Source organism: Neolamprologus multifasciatus, chromosome 2 (genome assembly GCF_963576455.1).
Source record: "Neolamprologus multifasciatus chromosome 2, fNeoMul1.2, whole genome shotgun sequence".
In the NCBI taxonomy this organism is placed as follows: Eukaryota; Metazoa; Chordata; class Actinopteri; order Cichliformes; family Cichlidae; genus Neolamprologus; species Neolamprologus multifasciatus.
The window spans coordinates 34732844-34757060 of NC_140440.1; the positions used below are offsets into that span (position 1 = coordinate 34732844).

General features: G+C 38.3%; 1 protein-coding gene and 1 long non-coding RNA gene across 10 annotated transcripts in view; both read right to left on the reverse strand.

Moving 5' to 3' along the window:
- Positions 1-24217, reverse strand: part of diaph2 (diaphanous-related formin 2) — a 421028-nt gene that overhangs the window by 126494 nt on the left and 270317 nt on the right. The window lies entirely within an intron of this gene.
- On the reverse strand, positions 1386-24213 carry LOC146524970 (uncharacterized). Its single transcript, XR_014868824.1, has 2 exons — positions 24066-24213; positions 1386-23152 (listed from the first exon to the last, which is right to left on the reverse strand). It is a non-coding gene; the product is annotated as an uncharacterized LOC146524970 (long non-coding RNA).

Consider the following 24217-nt stretch of genomic DNA (forward strand, 5'->3'; position numbering starts at 1 on the left):
TTAACAATAGTATGAAAATCAGTTGCCTGCAACTAAATGAGACGGTGTGCAGTGAGAGCCCGACTGCCTTCAAAACTCGTCAGTGTTTTGGATTTTGGCTCTGTTGTCCATTCAGTAAAGAACAAAACAACAATGATATTAATGAGGAGGAGGAGAAGAAGACAAAATAAAGGAAAAGAAACAAAAACAGTTCTGAGTTTTCCTATAAATTAATGTTAGTCACTCTTACTTCTCTTCTCTGGCCTCTGTTCTCCTCCCATTTGTAGCGCAAGAGCTCCCTCTGGGAGAGCCGCACAGATCAAAGTCTGTCGTTGGGCATATTTACACAAATCTTAATAAAGATAACTGATATAAATATACAGCATGTCTATCAGGTACAGTAAGAAAGTAAGTTTAACTACTTTCTCTGCAGTAGTTAAACAAATATACGTAATAGATTTTTTTAAAGCAATATTTTCTTATGAAGATAGAAATGGATTATTGCAGCGCCTAAAACTGTTAATCTAATATGGCCCCTTAAAACTAAATGTATGTACTGAAAAAAATATCTTCAGAGACTAAAATCTAACACTGATGACCATAAATTCATCTCCTCAAATTTAATATGTATGCACTACATGAGGTGATTATTTTTTTTTATCATAAAACAAAATGTGCCTGATGTGTTAGTGAGAGCTTTTCAGACATACATTCACTGTATGCATGGCTGAAGATCCACGTTCCACCTTTAATTCAGAGACAAATGTCATCAGTCTTTTGTAGATTTTTTAATTAAAAAAATATGGGATGGGTATCGTTTAGGTTTTATCTGATACCAGTGCCAAACTGGTACTTTTGAAACGGTGCCGGTGCTTAAACGGTGCTTAAAGAATGGAGAACACAAACTTGTCCAAAAACCTCTCATTTTTAGCTGTTTTTTTGTAAAAAGATAACAATGTTAGCCTTTTCTGCAGCTATGGGGCATATATGGTATCACTCTTGGCTGGAAGCAGCTTAAACAATGGAAAAAAACACAAACTTTGTCCAAAAACCTCTCATGTTTAACTGTTTTCCACTTTTTCTTTGGTCATTTTAGCCTTTTTGGCCAGGGTGAAGGGAGTATCTGCCATCAAACAAGAAGACAGCCGCATGTAGCTATGATGATGTTTGCTAGTTCACCTTACATGCATTAATGTAATAACGTGGTTAGCCTACTCAACGTAAATTACACACGAACAACATTAAGCTGCTCACGCAGAGAAGAACGGCTGCTGCTGCATCATCATCATCATCATTTCTGCTACACTGGCAGGGCTAGGGGCCAGGACTCTACTCTTAAGGTTTTTGGGGGATGTTGCTAACTCCGGGTCGATAACAGGCACCACACCCGCAGTAGATGCGCTCGGTGTGAGGTCTCGCAGCAAGCTATCAAATACGGCGCATTTCTCGGCTTTTAAAAAAAACGCTATGCGTCGCCAGGTGTTTCATCAGATTTGAGGTGTTACCTCCTTTGACAGCATCACAGTATCAGCTTAAAGCACTTGTTGCAGCTGCTGAGTTTGCATCTTTTGCTGTGAAGTACAGCCAGACTTTCGACCGCGTTGCCTTGGCCGTTTTTAATCTGTAGCTCTGCTCTAAAAGAACGTACGTACCTGGACCCGCCTACTATCCTCGGAAACGTAAAATGATTGGCTAGAATCTAAAGTGTGTCACAGCTCAGGGAAAAAAGAACACTGAAATAAAGCACCGAAATTTGCGCTGCTTTTCGGTCTGGTTACTACCGTTTATGTCAGAACCCATCCCTACTCATAAGAACTGTGTAGGGTGGACGATGACTCCAATCTGTGTTGGCCTCCCCATTTTCCTTTTTGCTGATAAAGTTCTTCCACAACACTGGATTTATTGATCATGACATGTTGTTGTTATTGTCTAACTTGTCTATGACAACATTTATTTTGCAATGGTTACAAAAATAGAGAAACTAAACTTCTGCATTTAAAGGAAAATTCCCGTCTAGTTTGGTGACAGATCTCCCTTCAGGCTCTCAGTGAAGTTCAATGTCAACCTTTAATCATTCTGTGTTTGTCACCATCCACACAGACAGCAATCCTTTGCATTATCCAAGTATAGCTCTGTAAACGGTCATAATCACATTGTCATCCCTGATTATTGATGAGATTTAGATTTCAATTATGTATTCATTTCAGGAGAAAGGACAGCCAGGCTGTTTTTGATTGGCCTTAAACTAAGTCGCCATAGTGACGAGATATCTGTTAAACGTTAGGTCACCTCCAGTTAGCAAACAGATTTTAACTTCCAGTGCAGATGACTGGTTAAGGTGGTTCCTTAACAACAGGAGGAGGATGTGTGCCTTAAATATGCTAACTCACTAGACGCCGTGGAGCTGTGTACAAGGTATTTGGCAGTGGGAGCAGGAATACATTTTAAATTATTCAGTTTAAGGTACAGTCCTCATTCTTAATGCAGCAACCTTTGCAGGTTGGATTTAAACCTAATCTTTGCAACTCATACTTGTGCATTTTGGGTAGCAGTGGAAATTGATTGATAGTTCTTTTCAAAATTTTCAGTGGTGTTTTGGGGATCAGCCTTTTGACAGTTCTTCCTGGAAAAGGAAAGAGAAGAAGCAGCTTCCACACTTTGTTCTAAGCCTCTCCCAACACATTCACTTGCTTCATACATGCTAAAAGCCCAGGGGGCTTGGGAAGTATGTGCAGTTCAACTTTCCTCTTAGACCTCTGTTACTATTTGTTAAAAGGTGATTTTTTCTCCAATAGCACAAAAAATATCCAGCCTATCTTTACTTTAACGCAGGTCAAATCATGGAAACTATGGATTACATGCTGCGTGCTATGTAATCAACGGGCAAGCCTGACAAAATGTGGAAACATAGAAAAATTTTAATTCTTTTTAAACTCATAAATGCTCGAAACCCTCCTTTTATTCTAATATAGTTTTGTTACCAGCTGCTTGTTCCACTTCTGCATGTAATTTTATTGTGACCTACATGTGGCTACCAAAATTAGGATTTCCTATGTCTCTATATCACACTAATAAAGTAGACTCAGTAAGATTCATAACCCTTACATGATGAGAAAGGTCAGATCAATTCCAGCACAATCCACATTTGTCTTCATTTAGAAGTCACCATATAAAGAGGACGTATGATCCCTTAAGAAACACATGTTTAAACCGTAAAATCATTAAGTATTTAAATAGGCTTGTATTCAGCATTCATTTGGCTGGAGTGTTGACATGTCTTTTGTTTTTCATTCAGGAGACGAGACTTGGTACGCACGATTGCCGAGCCATAAACATAGTCCCTTTCCACCTCAGGCAATCCTTAAACTCATCAGCAGGGTAATGAGACTTTTGATCTACGAGATGAATTAACTGGCTATTTGTCTTGTTTTTACCCACCACATGCAGAGTAGTTGAATATAGCATGGGGAGCAATCCCGGACTGTGATATATGTGGCAGGACACACTGACACATAGCTGAGTTTAAGGAAATTGACTGGGTTTCCTGCAACAACGTGAAACAATTAGTCTCTTGCATTAGTCAATGTAATAGAAAAAGGACCTTGAAAGCCACTTCAGTACTGAAAGTTTGAATATAAAGCATGCACGCACAGAGTAAAATATAAATTGAAATAAAGGAAACCTTTTAATAGTGGAGAGAAACCTTAAGTCAGTACGATAATCCTTTACATATAGTGCTTCTAACATTGGCTTGCTGTCCAACTAAATTCAATGGATGGGACTGCGAGTGGAAACCCAAAGAAGGCTCATGTTTTAGACGCTGCACTTGTTACATAAACGTGTTTGTCTTTGCAGAGAGGGGTGGGATGATTGCTCCTTTATGTTAGAGCTACAACACAATGCAGGAAGCTGCCACGGTTTAATGTGTTCCAAACGTTGGTGTATTGGTGTTCTGTAAATGAGAGACAAAATGTAAACAACTTTACTCTTTCATGTCAAATACTATCTATTGACCACATCTGGTAAAAACCGGTGACTTCATGTCAAGTGAAGAAGACACTGTAATCTAAAACCTTTGCAGATGGCAACCACTACCAATTTAATTGAAATGTTTATCAATTAAATTGGTTTAAGGAAGAGCTTTTTATTGATAACAAGTGAGAACAAGTGAAGTAAAACCAAGTAAACAAAGGCCCCCAAAAGAATAACCAAGCCATGAGATCCCTTTAATGTAGGGGCCAATTATTAAGGTAAATAATACAATTTCCTTGGTCTACATCACACATGCCTTCGCCAATTTGTACACTAGTCCATTTCACTTCTTTCTATATAACCAATGTAGCCAACTTTTGAACCAATATAATCTGCAGCTGTCTTTTTAAAGGCAGATGCACTGCAACACTACAGCAATGTCTTTCAGTCGGCTAAAGAAGAGATTCTTATTGAAATCACTGTTTCTATTTGCAAAGATTCTGTAGGAATTATTAAACCTATTAACCATTTATTCTGGGACACAATGCATAGATAAACAAAATGATAATCACATAACAAATGAATATGTTAAAGGGTGTTTTAAGTGATTGTAGTTGCAGAGGTTATATAGTTTTTATATAGTTATTATATCTGTATCTATATATAGTTAAAGAGTGGACTGCTACAAGTGCCAAAAGACTACCAACAACACAATGGACCTAAAATTGCAAAAGATATACAATACTGGGGTGTTTCTGCTGTTATCTAGTAGCCCACAGCAGCCTCACTGTGCTTTCCCATTTACCCATTACTTACGGGGGTTTGTAGCTTGCAGCCAGTCACCCTATTGTAATAACCAACAGCTTTAGGCTTTGCTAAAAGCTGTTGTTGCTCTAGATGCACACTAGACACTCCATGAATATAGGTCACCAGTTAAATGAAATTTTAACCTTCTAAGTATCATAAATGTGTCTGTAAAATATGTCCTGGGGGAATTATTATAATAAAATGATTCCAGTCACAGGAGGGAGAACGTTTTTCTGCAGGCAAATTTCAAGCGGACTTTCCCTCCTTCTTGGTTTTAAACTTCATTTAGACAACGCTTCATCTGATTTGAACTGTGAGTAGCGAGTCAAATTAAAATAAAATGTCACTCCTGTAATTGGGGTCCTGCTGTGTAATCAAAAAGTGCTCATGCTCAAGATGCATATGTAAAAACTCTCCATTCATAGTTTTGCAGCCACACGTAATTAAAATATAGACAACCATGAATGTACCCTTCACAGCTGACGTGACAGAGTAAGGTAACGGCCAGCAACAATAACCTGCTCATATCTTGGTAAAGCCAAAAAGCTTAGAAAAGCACATCTTCCAAAGGCCAATGCCCTATCTCACAATGTTAAAGGAAGCAGCTAAATATTAAATAAATATTATTAGGTTCCTTTACTGCCTAAGCTTGACTTTTCCATAAAATGTCATCACATTTGGTCGGGTAATTTGTTGTTATTCTGGTGACAAGTACCAAGCAGCGTAAGATAACACACCATGGCAGACGAACAAATGTGAACATAGAGCACCAGCATCACCTTTACAAATGATGTTATAAAGTAGCATGCAATGAACCTTTGTGTATATCTTGAGTAGAAAACTGCTCAAAAAAGACCCATCCTGTTGCCATGGCAGCTGTAGAGTCAGTATTTGTGTACAGGTAAGCTTCTGTGCAAGGACCTAAACGGCTGAATGTTTCTAAAACCATCCAAGAATGTTTTTCATTTATTTATTACTTTGAAGGGAAGTATTTTTGATTTCTGTTCATTTGATGATGATGTTGATTTCTTTTCACTTTTTCAGGTTAAAGCTTGGCCAGTAGTCGGCATCGGTTTGCAGACAACCTGATGTCTTCCATGTAAACTATGGGGGACTATGGCAATCTGATGGAGACCAACAATCACAAGGAGATCTTTGGGACAGCTCCATCTTTCCATGTGATTGAACATAGTGTCAGGCAAAAACCGACCAGTTACTACAACAATTAGGAGGTGGCTGAGCCCAATTACTTAAAAAAATAAATACATAAAAAATCCCACACCATATTTCTCTCTCTACCAAATATTAAACAAAGCTTTCTCTGACAAAAATGCAAACAGTTTAAATGAGGACAGCAGAAAAACAGAATTGGACTGCTGTGTCTTCAGCTATTTGGAATTATTTAAGTTTGTATCATGTATTTGATTAAGTTGGACTGATGGATTTCAAAGCAGAAAAAAAATCAGTGAGGAACATGCCCTTATATAATACTTAACTGGTCAAAATGAAGACTAGCAGCATTGCATTTAAAAGTTTCTTAATATAAACAAAGCGTAAGCAGGGCAGAGGAGAATAGAAAGCTGCAAAACTGAGGCAGAGGCCTCTCCAGGTAAAGAAAAAAGTGTACAGGGGAAGCTGAAAACAATAATGGGCTGACATGAAACATAATCCCCTCTGTCTGAGATTTTATTGGCAGACCCTCCAAAGAATGGTGGCTCCCCTATTATGACTTAACACATCAAAATCGCAGCATAGCACACACAGAAAAGGCCACCTGATGATAAACACAGCAGACAGCGTCAGAGGCTTTATCTTGTGGCTGCCTGCAGCTCGACACAGGTTCAATTTGGCCTGCAACAATCGATTCTGTCCCTTCTTACCTCTGCTTCATTTGGTGGAATAAAAACAGACCTTTCGGTAAAGAGCAGGTCTCAGCTGGTATGCCATGTCAAGGCAAAGGAGAGGAAAACTGGTGATAGCAAGACACCTGAATTGCAGCTGACCATTAAACAGGTATTCACATTTTTGCAATCACGATATTTGAATCATGGTCAAAATAGTAGATTACAACTTGCATGGACTTTGAAAATTATATATCAGTTGTAATACACAATAATGAATAAACCCAAATGAACAGTAGAGCTTTAGGAAACTATAGCTTTAAGCTATGCAAATAAAATAAAATAAACATTTTAGGTCATCTTCTATACCTAAATAGCAAACACAGAAATTTTAAGGTAGATTGCCAGTACCCAGTACTTTGAGGCACCAGCTTGCTTAATAACTTGGGTTACAGATTAGTTGTAGAAGGTGAAAAGAAATTTCACGTACTTGACCTCGTTCTTCACCTCTCATTGGTGCATGCAAAATTTATCATAAACAAACTTATAAGAAAATTAGGAAATTTGCTGATTGGATTATTGGCTTGTAAAGATGGTTATCTTTATATACATATGCCTTGGTTATTCGAACTATGCCATGCACCATCTATAGAGTCAGACAGTACTCTACAATAGGGCTGCCACGATTAGTCGACTAGTCACGATTACATCGACTATCAAAATCGTCGACGACTAATTTAATAGTCGACACGTCGTTTGAAGCTTTGTAAGATCACAAAAGACACAGGAATAAGTAGTAGGATTTAAGAGTGTAATAACGGACTGAAACAGAAGATGGCAGCACTGCATGTACAAGGATGCCAGCTGCCGTTAAACCCCGAAGAAGAAGAAGCTGTGCCCCAGAATTCATAGCGCAGCCCAGCTCAGTTTCCAACAATGGCGGCAGCTAGTTAGTTTTAATATTACTGTTATTATTCTTTCTGGGTCACAAAATAAACATTTAACATATTTTCAGGCGAGAATGTAGCTGTGTAAACCTCAAATATCTGCTCAGTTTATCAAGACACCACATATTTTCAAAAGCGCTCCGACGTTTTCGGAGACGTCTGTTACCCACTAGCTCGATAGCTAGCCGGGGGCTAGGCTAACTAGAGCCCATGAGCACACCAGACTCCGGGCAAATCATTTTCAAACCCACCGCTGTCTTTCACTACTCAGGTTAAACATGATATATAAGTCACTTAGATAACTTAAAAATGTTATTGTTTGGCTTTTTTTTTTAGCATTTTATTTGTTCCTGAGTAAATCGGTTTGGCTGAGATTAAAGTTATAGTTTTTACACAGCTGAATAAAAGTCAAGCAGACAGCTGATTATCAGAAGTGTGAGATGCTCAAGAATATACTCCGGTGTCCCGTTATAGTTTAGATAGCAAGGAGTTTATTAAACTTCACCGAGACAATCTGCAAATTTCATTAAAATTTAATAAACTATCATCTTGTCTTTATTTTTAGTTAGCACATACCTTAAACACTTACAGCTGTAAGCTAATGATAGTTATATAAGAGCAGATGCTGCTGGTGCAATAAGCTGTACGTTTTATGTCCAATGGATGATGATCTGATTAGTTGACTAATTGCAAAAATAATCGGTGACTAGTCGACTATCAAAATAATCATTTGTGGCAGCCCTACTCTACAAGTAATAACCACATTGTAGTGGCATATAATAATGCTATAAATAAATATGGAGTATAACAGAAAAAGTGTTGGTCTCTTGGTGTTTAGATTCTTGTCCATCGTGTGGTACCATTGGGTCGACATGTGACTGACCACTAAATTCCTTCTGCAGCATGATGACGACCTGCTATAGATATGAAGAACTCGCTACAGTCAAAAGAAGAAAACGAAGTCTCGCAAAAGGTGTGAACTGCCCACACAGAAGCCCGCTCTTTGAAGTTCTTGCATGTTGTCTTGTGTGTTGATTAGGATTAGGAACAGATTGCAGTTTAAGTTACATCGACTGTTTGTTACATTTATAAAAAGATATCTTTCTTGGTTACTGGGGTGCAAACTTCTACCCCACCAATGGACATTTTACATGCACTAATTCACACAGCAACTAAAGGTCACCGAACTTTAAAACATGATGTTACTTCATATCTCGCACAGACGACCTATGGTATTGTTTTCCTGGGAAAAATTGAGGCAAGTTGATTTATTTATGTTTTTGTATTCTGCCCCTAAATATGAAAGTCATTTTTCGTGGAAGCCACCTTCTTGTGTTTAATGCAAGAGTGACGCCATAACTGTCTTTATTTGAAGAGAGCATCATTATTTCCTGAGATGAAAGCAACAGAGGTGGAAATGATATCATACTCATTACATGGGAAGAAAACACTCTGTTATGGTGGTGGGCAATATAGAACCTCCTTTTCATGACAATTATTAATACCCCGTCCCATTAATTTGCAATATCATCCCCATCTCCAATGAAGGTTATCCCTCTGCTCAGTATGCAGGCAACCTGGCCTCAAATTCTCAATTTCACATGCAAATGTGGAGCAACTGATTTAAATAATATTTGAATATGGATTGCACAGTGTGACTCCATATCACAGAGCTGTAAAAAAAAAGAAGGTGGAAAATGTAAATCGTCAACATGTAAGAGAAAGGTCATCGTGCGGACCTGTTAGATTTATTTTTTAAATAAAGGGCTTGCTGCTAAATTAAACTCATTTCACAAGGCCCGAGGACAAAATTAGAGGAGATTGGTCTGATTTACATCTCAAAGCCAAACAAACACAATACAGTTCATACAGCACAACAGAAGCAGTTTCTGATATGCTGGTGGATTTATCTAGTATATGATCAACAACAGCAGTTGCTTTTATACGCAAAGATGAGGGAAAATGGATGATTTACCAACTTGTAAACGAGTTCACAACGATATAGCTGAGTCTGCTATAATGCTGCGTTCTGTTTGCCTTAGACTCAGAGCTCAGAGATGAGTAAACGTCTGCATGGTGTGCACTAGTAGTGATTCTAGAAAACCAAGGAAAAGTAAGCGGCTGTTCTGACTTTCCAAGTTGGAAGTCCAACTTTAGGGGGCAATCCCGTTGAAAATTCCAACCCCATACTTTAGACTTCAGCTGTAAAGCTTCATCAAGTCACTGGTGCACAATTTTGCATAATGTAAAGAAAATGTGTGGCAACAACCATCTGGAAGGTGACAGATGAAGATAAGCACGATGTTGGTGGACCTAAATGTAACACATACAGCGAATGCTGCAACATTCGTTCCTCTCAGGTGTATTAAAAAAGGAGTGATGGTGGCATCTTCACGCAGTGGCATGTGTTAACTAAAAGGGACAGAGAGGAATCTGCTCCCCTGGGCCTAGTAAGACTCCAATGAGTAGCACTGTCATGTTTGCCTATGCTCTTATATTATATATTGATGAAAACCCATGATAAAAAAAATACTCAATTTAGAATCCAGAATCAATTCTCACCCCCACAATTGCACAGGAGCAGGCGAAAGCTGCTCAGATTCTTATGACAGCATTTCATCCACAGACACGTTTTCTCAAACCGTGGTCAATAGAGGCAGAGCGTGCAGTGGAGCATGGAGAGCAAAACAGAGGCACTTTACCGCAATGACCACCTAGTCAGTAAATTATGTGTTGCTTTTCTGGGTAAATAGCATGTCTGTCATAATGTGTATTTTTCCTCCGTGTCATGGTGCGATTCCTGCGTGTGAAACAACAGGAATGAGAACTAGAATTGGCTCAATAGATACAGGCTATAAATGTTGAAAAAGCTTCGGGCTTATCGGACCTAACAGCAACATATATGTGACAAACTGGAAGTGATTTCTCTATTCCCATCTGACAGAAAACTTGCAATTAAAAGTGTAGTTTGAAATTAATTTTTCCATTTATTTAAAGCACAAATGATTTTTGAGCAAACTTTTTGAACATCTGAAGTTCTTTCAACAAGCACTGTTGGGGAGTAACGGAATACATGTACCGCCATTACGTATTTAAAATACAAAATATGAGTAACTGTATTCCGTTACAGTTACCGTTTAAAAAGGTGGTATTTAGAATACAGTTACTTTGTTGAAATAAATGGATTACACGGCGGTACTTCCCTGTTTCATATTGTGGCGGGTCAGGACTGTTTGGGTTTTGTTTGACAGCTACGTTCTGTTGTTCCAGGCGGCAGCGTTACGGTTGCCATGGTTACAGGGTGACGCTCTCGCTCTGCGTGTTTCCTGGGTGAGAGAGGCCTTTTTGTTGTTGTTGTGCTAAGCTAACAGGCAGAATGCTACAGGTATAGCTCTAAAGAATGTAGCATCATAGGCAGTGTAGTCCGTGCTGCAGGGAGAATGGACTGCCATACCCGTTATGTGTCTGTGAGCGAGGGAGGGAGAAAAAGGAAAAGTACGAGCTGTCATCGAGCAGAAACGGGAGCTGGAAGCATGTAAATATAATAATAACCACTGCAGCCAAGAAGAGAGCCTGACGAGCCCAGTTGTAAGTAAGCTATTAAGACTCGACTGTACACCGTGTTCGTGTTTTCCTCCAAAAACAATAAGTTCTGTTGGAGCAGCCTTTCAACGCCTCTCTCTGTCTCTGCTAGCAAAGTTGACCCAGACAACAAAGTAAAGCTAGTTTTCAGCTACGACACAGAACCCACCGTATTAGCCAGAGGTCCTTTACTACGGTTCGGAGCCGCGGACCTTCAGTAACAGTAATAAATCACAGCAATAGTACATTCATGTAGTTGTAAACAGCATGATAATATATTAAGTAATCCAAAGTATTCAGAATACGTTACTCTCATCGAGTAACGTAACGGAATACGTTACAGAATACATTTTGGGGCATGTATTCTGTATTCTGTAATGGAATACATTTTAAAAATAACCTTCCCAACACTGGTAACAAGTGGCTTGTTAGTTGCTTCCTGACATTCAGAAAAAAAAATCTGTGGAATTGGGTATAAAATTTGCCTGATATTAATTAATCACTGATTGTCCTTGTGTAAAATGATTAGCACTTTGCTATTTTGTTTGACATTATCCTGTTTTTCAGTCGTTTGTGGCATTCGGCTATAAAAACACTGTTTCCTGTGTTCGATTATTATAAGTTGACTCCTGAATCCAAATGAAAAATACTTTTTTCCACACCGTATTTAGAAGTGAAGTGTTCAACAGTCTGGGCATCAAAAATAACATTTTATATTCCAGTTTTTGAACTAAAAGTAAATGACTGGGCAAATAAAAAGTAAGTGCATTGATGCTAAAATGACTATTGAACAATAGTGTCATACATATTTGGCAAGCTTAGCCTATTAAATATAGACCTTACCACTGAAGCATCACACAAGCACATAACAGAAATCCTTAACTGGGTGGGCATATTGTACTGTGGATTATGCTCTTTCAGTCCGTTAATATCACAAATCCTTGCTCTTGTTATTGTAATGTTGCAACAGGGCCTTATCAGGAGAGTGCAGGGATCACCTCAGAGAAAACTCAATTTCCGGCTCATTTGTACAACAATCGTCATCATCTTTCTTATCAGAATAGCCTGACAGACATGCTATCACAATTCTCTAGATGAAAAACAACTTCAAAGTTCCCCAATGTTTAGTAAAAAGTCCTGTCAATGACTTCTTAGTTCTGTTGCTTAAACCTTGCTATGACAGGTCAAATGCATCGTGTCATATGCTTTTGTCATTGCACAATGCATACCATATAAATCAAGCTTTGTGATAATATTCGGAGTCAATGGAAATGTCGAGCATTGTAATGACTTCATGAAACTGCTACATGGAGACCGAAATCTCTGAGGAGTACAGTATAGTGTAACATTTATCTGAGTGGTACTGAAGCATTTCCTACATACTTGAAGTTCCACATATTAGTGCAATTAGTAAATGGTCAACTGTAGGGCTATCTTGCAAACAAACACTGCCTCACCCCTAAAAATGATGCTGTGGTTATCATCTTAAGGAAAGAATGGTTCTTGCTGTGTTAGTATAGAAAAATCTAGTTTGCTTCCTTGTTCACCTCAGCTATTGGAACACTCCCAGCATTGAAAATGGTCTACTGCGACAGCCTGAATTTCTAGACTGGCAAAAAGCATTATTCTCATTCCTGGTCTCATTGTCAGCTCTCATTGAATTCTCCTGTCACAGACTGAAGCCTGATGCTAAGCAGGGCTGCTGGCCTCCCTGCATGTGTCTATCTCTGTCTACATTCATACTCACTGGCCAAAGTGGTGATGTAAGAAATCAGAGGTGGAGGGAAAGGGAGATGGGCAGAAAAAATAAAAAGAACCAAAAAAATGAAGAAAGAGAATAGTTGTTTTGCTCTTACAATGAACTACTCATCCACCATGAAGTGAGCGCAGAAAAAAGAAAACTCTCTAGAGCTCATCACTCATCCTGTGCTGGTGGAGCTAGACAGGTCTGTTTCCTGTTCCTAATATTCTTCATGACAGACTGTCCATTTACACTGCTGGCCTCGCTGATCCTCCTCTATTACTTTCAGGTGCAGGGAAGGGTATACTTTCAGCAACAAGTAAGAAAATTGTTTCCATTTCTAGTCATGGTGGCTGTTAAGATGACTACTGGTCAAGTGTACTTGATATTGGTATCGGTGCATCACATCTTAAATCAACAATGTGCATTTAGTATTTACAATGCAGCAAACTATCTTTTTTTTTTTTTTTACAATTATCATAGCATAAAGTTGATGGCTAAGGTTGCAAATAATGAAAGCATTCCTGCTATGGTATTTAAAAAATACACTATTTATGTCTAGTTTAAAGCACCTTTCAAGACTCCCAAGGCTGTAATTATTTGTATAACACTAGGGCTGCCACGATTAGTCGTCTAGTCACGATTACATCGACTATCAAAATCGTCGACGACTGATTTAATAGTCGACGTGTCATTTGAAGCTTTGTAAGATCACAAAAGACACAGGAATAAGTAGTAGGATTTAAGAGTGTAATAACGGACTGAAACAGAAGATGGCAGCACTGCATGTACAAGGATGCCAGCTGCCGTTAAACCCCGAAGAAGAAGCTGTGTCCCAGAATTCATAGCGCAGCCCTGCTCAGTTTCCAACAATGGCGGCAGCTAGTTAGTTTTAATATTACTCTTATTATTCTTTCTGGGTCACAAAATAAACGTTTAACATATTTTCAGGCGAGAATGTAGCTGTGTAAACCTCAAATATCTGCTCAGTTTATCAAGACACCAAATATTTTCAAAAGCGCTCCGACGTTTTCGGAGACGTCTGTTACCCACTAGCTTGATAGCTAGCCGGGGGCTAGGCTAACTAGAGCCGTGAGAACACCGGACTCCCGGCAAATCGTTTTCAAACTCACCGCTGTCTTTCGCTACTCAGGTTAAACATGATATATAAGTCACTTAGATAACTTAAAAATGTTATTGTTTGGCTTTTTTTCAGTATTTTATTTGTTCCTGAGTAAATTGGTTTGGCTGAGATTAAAGTTATAGTTTTTACACAGCTGAATAAACTTCAAGCAGACAGCTGATTAACAGAAGTGTGAGATGCTGGAGAATTTACTCCGGTGTCCTGTTATATTTTAGATAGCAAGGAGTTTATTAAACTTCACCAAAAGAATCTGCAAATGTCATTAAAATTCAATAAACTATCATCTTGTCTTTATTTTTAGTTAGCACATACCTTAAACACTTAAAGCTGTAAGCTAATGATAGTTATATAAGAGCAGATGCTGCTGGTGCAATAAGCTGTAAGTTATGTCCAATGGATGATGATCTGATTAGTCGACTAATTGCAAAAATAATCGTTTGTGGCAGGCCTATATAGCACTAAAAAATATTTATTCAATAATAAAATTACCTCTTTTTAAATAGTTCTTAAACAACATTTCTTCAAGTCATATTTCAAAATGAAAAAAGGTTGTTGATTAGCTAATGTGTGTTTTGGTTCTAAATAGGAATAGGTTTTCAGCATTTAAGTGTGATGGGAGATTTACTAAAAAGCAAACGAAAAATGTGACTCGAGTCAGTCATCTTGGTGTGCACAATGTTTCTAGCAGCTCTGCGTGTCAGGAGTAGGCCACTTCCTCTCCTTTTTTCCTTGTAGACAGCATCAGTGAGCTGAAATCTTCAGTGTTTCTATAGATGTTCAAAGGGGTTTAACACCACCCTTTGATTAGGATTTATAAGTACAAAGACAAAGCCAGTCTACTGTTGTCTCAGGTGTGCACTCTAGGTCAATGTACCACTGGTAGGTGAATCTCCATCAAGGACCGAGGTTATGTTCCTTAGAGATCAGGTGCTTCTACCTTCAAAGTTTCCAAAGTCATGACCAGCTTCTCTACAGCCGGAGGCATCCCAAAGGAATTCAGCTCTTGTGGACAGTTTACCAAAGCTTGTAAATTAAAATGCTATTCTTTGTAAAACAACTGTATAAATCACATTAATTACATGTTAAAATAGATATTAAAAAGTTTCTTCAGATTTGCCACTTTATAAATTACAACAGCATCGAAATGCTCCACTTCTATGAGCCCCATACTACACCCTATTAACTCCCATGATTAAAAGGCAAATGGAAATCCCATTGAGAATATTAATATGCACCTAAGTCAGATTGTCATTCAATTACTTTTAAGCAAGAATGAAAAGTGTGCCTACAAATCTACAAAGGAAGATTTAACTGTCTGTGAAATAGATTACTGTTGTTGTTTTTCACTGCTTGGGGTGGCTCAAGACTCATCCAACCTAACCTGGAGACCTTTAGTAGTTTCTAACATTATGTACTTATTAGCATGTGAATCTGTCATGTCCATAATAATACTGATAACAATCTTATACAACACTGAGGTGTTGTATGAGAGCAATAATAAGCACAAATCTGCATCCATATAGTCTATTATATATTAAATAAAGAACAAAAAGTGCAAGTGAAAATTACCCAAATGACCCATTTCATTTTAGTTCCATTTGATGAATATTATTAGAATATAATTATAATGTGCTAATCAAATTAATATTGCCCTGGAATCCTATCTGAGTGTGAGTATAACAGTCATTCCTTATCCAATGCGAATGCACCACACAAAACAGAAAAAAAGTAGAACTGATGACAAAACTGGGGAATGCCTCTTTGGTGCTGAACAAGGTACCCACAAGGGAAACAGACCTGATAACAAATGAAGCTCTAAAACCAGGTAAATAGGTCTATGTTTCTTACAGAGGAGTACTATCACTTTAACACGCATGGGTTACTTCGTTTAAAAGAGCAAGTGATCTATCTATCTATCTGTCTGTCTGCCTGTCTGTCTGCCTGTCTGTCTGCCTGCCTGTCTGTCTGCCTGCCTGCCTGTCTGTCTGTCTGCCTGCCTGCCTGTCTGTCTGTCGGCATGACTCAACTTGGGTTTCTAATAACGACAAGCAAGTCTCTTGGCCAAAAAGAGAAATAAATAAGCTTTTTGTCTATTGCAGCAGTACTTCTTTGATTTGAATAATGTCTATTCTTCACATTCCTCAAGTTTCTGCAGCTGACTTCAGTAAGACACCCTCCCATCCCTGGACTGGCAAGGGGGGAATATCTTCTCAACCCAATGATTCTATGCAACTGCACAAAAACTAAAAGACAAATGATCCTTTCTGTGTCCCACCATATCGAGAAAGGCATTTTGTCTACGTAATACAGAGCCAAGTACTGCTCTGAGTTTAAATGGGAAATGGGCACTGCTTTATTATGCTGCAGTGCCTTGAAATGAATGTGGATAATAGATATATTCACAGCGGTATTAATATCCTCAGAGTTCATCTTCCCTCATTCTCCATTTTCCCTCTCACAGGCTCCAAAGTACTTTGCCCTTGGCTATGCCTTATACTAAATAGATTTATGAGAACATTTGTGTCATATTTCCTCTTTTCCCGGATTGTCAAGACAGATTGTCAGTGCACCACTGATTGAGTGGAATCACCACACAGACTTAGTTCCCATTGTCAGGCCCCACATATTCATCTCTGGGGGAATTTAACAAGGCAAATTGGCCAATGACACTTCTCTCCAGCCATTGCCACTCCTGTTAAGATGGGGTCAGGGGCATGAAAATAATCGACTCTATCGTTACATTTCAAATGATTAGAGTTTCAACACTCGATAATATATTTATAAATGAAAGGATATACACAGAACGACTATCTAGCCTCAGTATTGCCCACAGTGCATCATCCTAGAAAAAGATTTGCCTAGAATGCTGCTTTATGTTGAAGAACAAGCCACACTGTGTGTGCTGGGCAGCTGAATTATTAATAAAGCTGCTGAAATTCTGATTATTTACATTGTTTGAGTAAAAAACCTTGCAGCCACAACTTGCACTTTCCACAGCTCATACGGCTAACTACAGTAGGATTATTATCAAAGGGGCAGCCTAAAACAAACTATTACTCAAATGCACACAAATATAACTGTTAAATGAAAGTAAATGTAGTGTAGTTAAAGTAAAGGTTTACCAAAATCAGAAGCCAAGTCACTTTATTTAATGTTTTTTGTAACGCACATTAATGGTTTGCCTATCCTGTTCCACAGTCTGCTGCAATACTGCCACAGTTCCCATTAATTACTTAGTTTGAGCATTCAATTAATCAGTCCGTATGATGGCGTGCTGAATTATTAATGCCTGTAGGAAATACTACCAAACGTTGTGCAAAAATCGCAGCATCATTAGTTTGCCATCCTATTTGACTAGAATAATATTGAAAGAACAGTCTGAAAATAAAATCATACAAATCTGTTTGAATTAGTCTCACTCTTGTGTGCTGTACATTGTTTGTGTCAGTCTGTGCAAATCTAAACAAACAAGTTAATTATAGTCATGTTATAACAGATTATGAATCAACAATATGAAGTCCTTTGGACATGTCATTTCTCAAAAAGTAGAACTTCTTGGCTGTTTTAATACATTTTCACAGCAGCTTTATTAATATTCTGCTTTACTAAAATCTTATTAGTCAAAATACATTTAAAATGTTTGATTCTGAAAGAATTATCAAAAATAATTATGGTGACCACGGAGGAGAAAATGTAGTATTGCACTATTAAATGTCGTGCACGCCATTACGATTGTGCTTATATTATGTTTGTTTTAAGCGCTTCCTCTCACAGTACAAGTAAATACACAATCCCAATGGAAACACTGACACTTAAATATTTGCCACTGACAACTGAATAGATTTGATAAGTAACATTCGTAACATATAGTAACATATAGATGTTTACATCAATGCTGTAACTGCAATAAGTTAGTTAATCAACCGATTCGCACTACAACCTGGTTTGCCTCTTACCTGTAATTATTTTTATTTGATTTAATAACTGTACAGTTCTCTCTGTTTATAGTAACCATTGTCCTTAATGTAAATATGTAAGAAAAATTGTGTATGTTTCTGTTCTGTGTCCTGTAACTGTTTGTTTGTATATTTGTCTTTTTGGCTGCTGTTACAACCAAATTTCCCCTTGTGGGACAATTAATGAATTATTCTATTCTATTCTATTCTATTCTATTCTATTCATGTAGACATCCATAACCAAGGACCTACAGTATATTATTCTGGTAACAAAAGCTAGTCATTGAGCACCTATGGTAAAAACAGGCATCAAATGTATTTGTTAACTGTTACCAAACTGCTGCTTTCCATATAGTGGAACTATTTCTAAAATTCAGTAAGTCATCTGTATAGTTCACTAAAACAATTACTGCAGACCAGTAAAGAATATAATGTATTGTGCAGAAGAAGTGAAAAGTGTGGTGAGACTTATTTAAATGAAAAATATGTAACAGTATTCCCTGTGTTATTCCCACTAACAGGGTCCGCATATATGAAAGTAATGAACTGAACAGTTAATTTCACACAAAGTGCAGAAGGTATATACAAAGTGTTTCGTGCATGTTTACATCTGAGACTATGTAAGGGCTCTCTGGGAATCATATTATGAGTGCACAAAAACATTTCAGTGTAACTCTGATTGCATGTTTTAGGCTGTTGTCATGCTGCAGAATGACTTCGTGTCTGGCCGGATGTGTCCTTGATGGTACTGTGTGATGGATAAGAATTTGCCTGTGAGCTTAGGATTTACAAGACCAGTAAAAGTTCTATCGTGCCGAGAATCTCACAGTTGCCTGCAGACATGCTTTATTTTGGAGCCCTCAAGTCCTTCAGCAGACAAACTGCCAAATATTTCACATTTTGGCTCATCATTCCAGAACATGTTTTGGGAGGGCATTTTTTCTGTATCGTAGTTCTTGTGTTTTCAAAAATAGGTGCAACAGTAACTGAGGAATTGCTCTTCTGGCCACAAATCCTCCCTAAAGGGTCCTTTTGAGCAGACGTCTCTGAACTGTAGGCGAGTATACCAGGGTCTCACTGATTTCTGCCAATTCTGAGCTGATGGAGCTGCTGGGTCTCTTCCATTTTTGAAGGGAAGTCAGCTTGACTTTTGTCTGCTGCACTCAAGTTTCAGTGGCAAACCACTGCGTTTCCAGTCCTTCCCCTCGCCTGTTTTTTGTGCCTCTGCAGAGCAGCTTAGATAGCCCGTTTGGAAACACTTGTTTGCTACAAGACATCTGCCAGAAAGAGAGTTTGCTGATGACCACCGTGTGGCTCGTGTTATGCTCACTCTTGCCATGGTCTAAAGGTGTCTCTTTCCACCATGACAATCTCATATTTGAGTATAACCCATTTACAAATTGCACCGTTCATTAGCACTTGCCTGCTGTAACTGCTCAATTATCTCCTGTGACGTCCCCAGCCCGTCTCGTCTCTCTGTCTCGCTCTCTGTGTTTAGTCAGTCTGAGTGCGCTTGTCACTTCCTGTTTTATTTTGACAGACCCTCGTCTCATGTGCATTGTGTTCAGTTTCGCTTCCCTCTTGTTACTGATTTATTCCTCCTGTTGTCCCAGCTGCCTCCACTTCCCTGATTACCCTATTGTGTATATATTGGTCGTGTCCAAATTCATGGGCTGCTTCCTCCTGAGGACGCATCTGTAGACCGATTACGTCACAGCGACGTGCCGAAGGCTGTCCAAATTCGTAGACTCCTCCGAATGCAGCCGACAAATGCGTCCTCCTTTTCCCCGAATTTGAAGGATGGGTCGGGTGTGTCCTTCGTGGCCCACCATATCCCAGAATTCATAGCGGGGCCCAGCCAAACTCCAGTTTCCAACAATGGCGGCCGCTACTAAGTTTTAAAATTACTCTTACTAATCTTTCTGGGTCACAAAATAAACTTTTAACATATTTTCAGGTGAGAAAGTAGCTGTGTAAACATCAAATATCTGCTCGGTTTATCAAGATATCGCATATTTGCAAAAGTGCTTCGACGTTTTCGGAGACGTCTGCCACCCACCAGCTCGACAGCTAGCCGGGAGCTCGAGGGTCACTGAAGCCGCAGAGAACGGCACAACTCCCGGCACATCATTTTCAGATCACCGCGGAGTTTCGCTACTCGGGTTAAACGTAATATATAAGTCACTTAGACAACCTAAAAATGTTATTGTTGGGCTTTTTTCAGTGTTTTGTTTGTTCGTGAGTAAATCGGTTTGGCTGAGATTAAAGTTATTAGATTAGATAAAATAAAACTTTATTACTCCCCCGGGTGGGTTCCTCCTTGGTTTTCACACAGCTGACTAAACCTCAAACAGAAAACTGATTAAACAGAAGTGTGTGATGGTCGAGAGTTTACTCCAGTGTCCTGTTATATTTTAGATAGCAAGGAGCAGACGGCCGAGTTTATTAAACTCCACCGAGACAGCGGTGACGCAAATCTGAAGGCTAGACCGTCCAATTTCACGGCCGTTTACTTCCGGCCTACCCGACCTTCTGAGGACCCGGCCCACGTAGACCGCGAAGGCCGGGTCCTCAGGAGGATGCAGCCCATGAATTTGGACACGACCATTGTCCCAGTCTCCCCTTGCCTTTGGCCAGATTGTCTCGTCCATCGTTCTCATCCATGTTCTTTGTGTTTAGTTTTGCCCAGTTTATAGTTAGTGAAAGTCTGAGTCTCATGTTGCCTTTTTTATTTCATTTGATTTTGTGCAGCCTTACTAAACGGCTTGCTTCTGCTTCTGCTTCTTGCATCTGCATTTGGGTCCTCGTTAAAACATGTGACACATTGAACTGCTGCTCCACATTCCTAATGAAAAACATAGTTGTTTTTAAGACAAACTGATCATTTTGCTACCATTTTGTTGTGAAGGATCCTTTTGCTGAACAATTTTGAAATTACAGAAGCAAATAATTTAGCCAGTGTCATAGTTTTTGTTTTGTTATTGTTAATGTTGAAGAAGGTTTGATTAAGCCTGATTGTCATTTGGATAGCATAATAAAGTAAAATGTAAAGTGTGGTACTTGTTTTACTAAAAGTTCATGTTTCATAGTAACATTTCTTTAAAATGTCCACAGTGAACTGCTTAAGGGTGGAAAAAGGAGGAGCCTTTCCCTCATTAAGATCTGGAACATTTGCAACTTGCTGCCCCTGCCTCCTTAAATAATCGTGGATTTTAATTAAAACTGACCTTTACAGAGGTAAGCTTTGAAAATAGCTGAGTCCTATGAGGAATGAAGGGTCTCCATTGAGAACATTCACATAGGCTGGACTTAGTTATTGTTACCCTCTAATCTCCATTATGGCACACACACTCCTCCTAACAAGACAGCCTATAAGGTATAAAAAAGTTGAACTGCTTTTTTGGGTAACCCAAACTTTTAAAAACAAACCGACTGGACTACGACTGGCAGCGAAACTAATCGAATAAGCTGCACAGTCTGACACAATAACTCAGTGGTGTTGCTGTAGTTTTTTAAAAAAGCCTACAGACTAGAGAACACTAAAGTAGCTAATCAAGGAAACAAAAACAAACTATGATTTCCTACATTAGACAGGATTGATTGCCCTTACGAATGAGGCTTATTAACTAAATTTAAAGCAGTGTATTCATTATACGCTCATGTCACACATCACTCCCTACGTCACTTTAAATCAGCCGCTCTCTAAAAGCCTCTAACAATCTACAATCAGAAATCACATGCTTGTACACCTGAGATTTACTGTAAGAAAGAATAAATATATATATTTAGGAGAGGATGAGGGTCATGTGTGCAGCTCCATATTACTCTATATGAAATTACTTTAGTCTGTTGTTTTAGGGTAAATGCTAATTATATTGTATATACTTAATATGACAATTCTAACAAAGCCAAAAGGTTTCCAAAGAAACAATAACATGATTTTTTTCCATCTATGTTTATATCAATAAATCATTAAACAGTATGCGGTTCAAGTAATGTAACATGAAAAACAGCTTTCAATAAATGTGAAAGTAGTTCTGATTTTATATTAAACAGTTAGCTTGTACAATGTGCATTCAGATGAAATTAAGATGAATAAACCATTTTAATACATTTTCTATAGCCAGTTTGCCTAAAATGAGACCAAAACCTTGTAAAAGATCAGGAAATAACGTCAAGCAATTAACCTTCCGGGACCTAATATGTCCCTGAGGAACATTATTAACTGCATTCTTGTTACCATAACGGTTTAAATATTTGTGAACTTAATCTGAGAGTAGGCAACAACAATACATTCAAATCAAACCAGTGGGTGTAAAAACTGTTAATGTCATCCGAGCCAAAAGTGCAGGTACTGTCAGCTTTAGAGCTTTTTAACCGATTAAAAGAAGAGATGTTTCAATTTTTGTGGTTTCTGAGCTTGTTATAAATTCTATAACATATATCAAATAATACACATGTACGAATAAAAAAATAAAGATAACATTTTAACTACCTGTAGTTACATTAACATATTTTGTGTAACGGGAGACCGCCTGCTTGAAAATCCAGTGTAATGTACTATACGAGATGATCGATGAATGGACAGTATGTGGTGTAAGTGAGATGCCGAGTAAACCGCGTTTTGCATCCCTACTTCTTAAATAGATCCTGAAGTTTGGTTTTTTCCCCAAGAGGCATTTATTTACTGGTCTCACACAACTAATTGGTTTCTCCTTGAATAATTCATTTCCATGAAATGACAAAATTGATACAATTCAAAATGTGTGCACATGGACATCTTAATATATGCAGTGGTTGAAGACTATTCAGCCCACTTACACAATGGCTGGCAGTCCCAGTCAAGTACATAATTAGTTGAATTAGATTAAATAACCAATTACGAGACTAACAAAGTAAATAAGCCTGCAGGGATTCCACCAATTGCTTGAGAATAGAGTTAAAGTGGAATTAGTTTATTGACAGGCTGAATGACAGCGTGGTCAGACAAACAACTCTGTTCCTGTCACAGAGACAGAGTACCAGCCGACGTCCAAGGATGAAATGTATAAGTGTCCATACAGTACTTTAATTATAGTACTTTAATTACATAATTTTAACTCCGTATGAGCTACCATAATGCTCACAAAAGTAAGAGACTATAAGAACATACACTATAGGGGATATTTTTAAACTGGTTAACCCTTTAAGACCTACCATAGAACCAAGTCCGCCAGAGCTTATATTATATTTTTACATGCTGTGGAGCCATTTTTGGGAGCATTTCAAGTTGATATACATCAATACAACCATTATAGCCCAAATTTTAATAATATGTCTGCATTAAGTGCATAGTAATTACATAAATTGCAAAAAAGTGCAATAAACTACAAAAAAATTTAAAATCGTTTTTGCTTTTTTAACATATATTTCTAGTTAGAGAAATTTAAGAGGCTTATCCCTCAAAACTGTAAATACACAAAAGTTGCACAAAATAGTTTCCCACCACAGGAAATTTATTTTGAGTGTCTTCATAGTTTTATTTTTGAAATACACCAATTTTTATATACTGAAGGACAAACGAAAAATGAATATTATAATGCAAATTTGCAAAAAAGCAGCATATGCATCAAAATAAACTATTTCCAGCAGTGCAATATGAGTCCTAAGCATCCCAGAAACGACACAGAAAGTCATAAAGTCAAACATAACTTTTAAAAACACCAGTATAGGCTCATGAGGCCCTGATGGTAAAAAACTACATTTCCGCAGAAATTACGTCACTTCCGGTTTCGGGCAGATCATGGTGGACATGCGATAGTTCACGCTGATGGACGTAGGAAGTGTTATGAACAGCTGATTGGATCGGCAAAGCGTGTTTCTGGAATATTATGTTTTTGTTGCTGCAAGTGCTTTTTATGCAGTTTTTGCAAAGCTATATGTGGAAGGAAACTGTGACCGAGGACAAGCTGATGGCATAAGATGTAAGTACAACTCCTCCGGTTTCATATGCAAAAAAATTATTGCGCTAGCTCACGTGGTTGCAGAGCTACCGGGATTTAAAAATAGTTACGCAAAACGGAGCGTGCTGCTCCCACCGGTTTTAAAGGGTTAAACTATAAAATACGTTGATATCTAGATGGTTGCAAATTCCACTCCACTTTAAGATGTGCTGTGGTAATAGCACAGTAAAGATGTCTATAGTGGTATTAGCAAACTGGTCTGTGACTCGGAAAGTCTTGAGACGTACTATACAGGCAGACAGACGT